Genomic DNA, 3,877 nt, shown 5'->3' on the forward strand with positions numbered 1-3,877 from the left:
GCTCTGCAGAGTTGAGTTGCAGAGGCACCACGTCGTGCTCACGGACCTAGTAGAATGTCTTGTTACTGAAGAAGGTGAGGCCTACCCGCCTGGATGTAGGTCTGCCAAATAGTCATCCGAATCCATCTGGCGAGCGTCTGTTTTGAAGCCGGCCCACCGCGGCGGAAGGCATCGTACAAAACAAACAGACAATCAGATTTTCGGATGGAGGCAGTTCTAGTGACCTAGCCTCAGGGCGCGAACCACATTCAATGTCTGACAATTGGGAAAGTCATCCTGAAGAAGCGGAACCACTAAGGGTTATTTCACGTGAAATGAGGACATCACCCTAGGTAAGAAGGATGGATGAGTCCTAAGTTCTGCCCTGTCGTCATGGAAAATAAGGTAAGGCGGCTTATAAAACTGCGCACCCTATCCGATGCTAAGGCCCGGACAAGAAGAATTTTCAAACACAAAATTTTGAAGTCTACCTCTTCAAGAGGTTCAAAGGTGTGAGACTGAAGAAATTCCAACACTAAGTTAAGATCACAAGGTGAAGTAGGAGGTACAAAAAAAAAAAAGGAGGTTGTACCCCAAGCACTCCCTGAAGGAAGGTATGGATATCAGGAATGTAAGGCAGCTTCTGCAGATATTTAAACCTTTAGAGAGCCCAGACACAAGTCTGCGTCCAATCCTCTCTGAAGAAACAATGATAGGCGAGCCAATTTGAAAAAGCAAAACGGCCAATGCTTGGACGCACACCAGCGTACGACCTCCAGATTCGATGATAATAAGTCACGGAGGACGGCTTCCTGGCTCGCAACATGGTGGGGATCACAGATTGAGGAACCCCTTTCTTCTTCAAGACATCGGTTTCAACAGCCACGCCGACACATGTAGCTGTGGGAGGTTCTGATGAGTGAACTGGCCCTAGAGGAGAAGGTCTGGTTGCAGCGGAAGCAGATACGGTTTGTCCGCGAGCAAGAGCTGAATGTATGAGAACCAGCTTCTGCGAGGTCAATGAGGAGCGATGAGACCCACGTGAGTACATTCTAGCTTCAGTCTATTAAGAACTTGTCCTAGAAGAGGAATTGTTGGAAAGAGATAAACGAACCGGAACCCCCCTGGGATTGATAGAGCGTCTACCGCGATGGCATACGGATCTCTGGTCCTTGACACGTACCGTTGTAGTTGGTGGTTGTGGCGAGAGGCCATTAGGTCCACTTGGGGAGTCCCCCAGCGGTGTATGAAATCCTGAAACACCTCTGGATGCAGATCCTGACGGCTGAGAAAGTCAGCTTCCCAGTTGTCGACCCCTGGGATGTGAACTGCCCACAGTATGACCTGCATGCATACGTACCACCTGAGGATCTTGGAGGCCTCAGTTCTGGCCCTCCGACTCTGTGCCTACCTGACGGTTCACGTATGAGACGGCCGTCGCATTGTCCGTCTGAACCTTGATGGACTTGCCCTGCAAGAGACCCTGAGCTGCCACTAGTGCATTGAAAATCGCTCTTAGTTCCAACGCATTTATGGACAACCGACTTTCCGACGGTGTCCAACTGTCCTGCAAATGAAAGACCAGGACCACTACTCCCATGCCTCTCTGGCTGACCTGACAGGCGGACAATCTGTGAATGGATAGGCGAGATCCCGACCATTGTCTGACGAGGTCCAGGTGGAATCGGCCTAAGGTCAGTACCGGAAAGGGCGCAACCATCTACCCCAAGAGTTGAGTACAAATGTGTATCTGTACCCTCTTGGGTTGAAGGGCTCGGCGAACCAGATCCTGGATGGCTAAGATCTCTTCGTCAGGTAAGAAGACACTCTGTACCCTTTTGCCCAACCAGAGCCCGAGAAAGAGGATCCTCTGGAATGAAGTGAGGGAGGATTCCCTGAAACTCAGAATCCATCCATGTGAAGTGAGAGTCTCTGCCGTTAACCGGGACTGAAGGAGACGGCGCCTTGATGAGCAGGTCGTCCAAGTAGGGAATGAAGGTGACTTCTTGCTGTCGAAGCGAGGCAATCATTACAGACAGGACCTTGGTAAATACCCTGGGAGCTGAAGATAATCCAAATGGCAGGGCCCAGAATTTATAATGATCCCTGCCTATGGCAAAGCGTAGAAAAGCCTGATGAGGTTTCTAGCCCGGCCCCCCCTCAGGTTGGCAGTGTGCAGCCACCATAGTAGAGATAGGAGCACGTAGGTCCTTGATGTCCACTCCCCTGGCTCTAGAGACGCTATCCTCGAATGGATGGACTCAATCTTGAATGAGAGATAGAAAACAAGAAGATTCGGTGGCCTGAATTTTAGGATGAGCCGAACGGATCTGTCCAGCTTCGGGACTACCAAGAGGCTGAAATTGAAGCCCCGACCTCTTTCGATTCTTGGGATCGGAATGATGACCTGCGCCTCCAGAAGAGAGCAGACTGCATGTAGTAAGGCTGTCCTGAGAGACCGGACGCCCCGTGGTTACAAACAGATTTGGAGGGGATTGAACAAACTGAATCTTGTAACCCTCTGATACTACTTGTCGAATCCAGCGATCCACGGATAGGGTGAGCCACTGGGTTCGAAAATCCAGTAAACGCACCCCCACTTGCGGTCTGCCTACAAATGCCGGGAGACCGTCATGGCACAGGCTTCTGGGGCTTTAGGCTCCTGACGATGGGCTGTGGCCTAAGCTCGAGGAGTTGTTGAGGTCAAAAGGACTGGAACGATGTTCCAGAATATTGTCTGCGAGCTGGCAGAGGAGCCGACGGTAAAAAAAAACTGACTTGCCTCCCACGGCCTGAGAAATGCATTTTTCCAATTCTGGACCGAAAAGGATGTCCCCTGAAACTAGGAGACATTACACCTCCCCCTTAGATTCAGCTTGCCATGATCTCAGCCAAAGAGCTTGGCGTGCTAAGACCACATTACCGAAATGCTGGAGGAAATTAGAGCGATGTCCCTGGATGCATCTCTCCAGAACGGTCTGTTCAGCCCCCTTTAGCAGTGGTCTTGTTGACCCACGCTTAATCTATGGCTGGGCGCAGCAGCGTCCCCACTGCCGTATAGATGGTCTGAGAGTAGCTTCGAGCTTTCTGCCCGAGGGATCCTTGAGCGAAGAAGCCCCTGGAACTGGAAAAATTGTTTTCTTCGAAAACCTGGAAACCGACGCATCTACAGCCGGAGGAGTTTTCCATTTTTTCCATGTTCGTAGGAAGAAAAGGAAAAATAGCCCCATGGGGAGAATATACAAACTCAGCACAGTTAGGGCCATGGTGGGAATCGAACCCATGACCACAGTGCTGTGAGGCAGTAATGGGAACCATTACACCATCCGTGCTGTTATGGAACGCTTCACGAATTTGCGTGTCCTCCTTGCGCAGGGGCCATGCTAATCTTCTCTGTATCCTTCTGATTTTAGTATATGTGCTGCCGAAGCAGGCACCTATCCTTTGCGAACAGGTCATATTCCTGTGGCGCCGGTATGGGACCCTCAGGCAAATTGAGTACCTGTCTTCCCGCTACAACAAGAGCCCCACTCCAAATGGAGTGGGCTCTGTCTCCAAGGGCAACTACTGTACCTCTTCCCATTCCCCGTCCTCGGCCTCAAACTGAGGCTCCTATAGTGGCCATAAAAGGCCTCTTTAGACGGACGGCTGGCGGCCTCTGAGCCGCTGTCAAGGAAAAGGGCTAAAGTCTCTACTAATTTAGAGAGATCAAATGCCCCCCCCTTTTCAGCCCTGCAACTTTCTGCTAAATCCTCAGAGAACTGAGGAAATAGCCCCCCCTGGGGGGGAGGGGAAGAAGTATCCTGCGTCGCAGGAGGGCCTACTATGCACATTTGACACATAGTGGCCTTGCCCTCTGGTGTGTACAGGGTCAATTTAACACCACAGTTAAAGCAGG

At 51.1% G+C, this 3,877-nt stretch overlaps 1 non-coding gene across 1 annotated transcript; it reads right to left on the reverse strand.

Moving 5' to 3' along the window:
- Positions 1-3,309: 3,309 nt before the first annotated feature.
- Positions 3,310-3,416, reverse strand: LOC146065967 (U6 spliceosomal RNA). Its single transcript, XR_014472770.1, has one exon. It is a non-coding gene; the product is annotated as a U6 spliceosomal RNA (small nuclear RNA).
- Positions 3,417-3,877: the final 461 nt, after the last annotated feature.

This window comes from Crinia signifera, chromosome 3 (assembly GCF_055691185.1).
Source record: "Crinia signifera chromosome 3, ASM5569118v1, whole genome shotgun sequence".
Taxonomy (NCBI): Eukaryota; Metazoa; Chordata; class Amphibia; order Anura; family Myobatrachidae; genus Crinia; species Crinia signifera.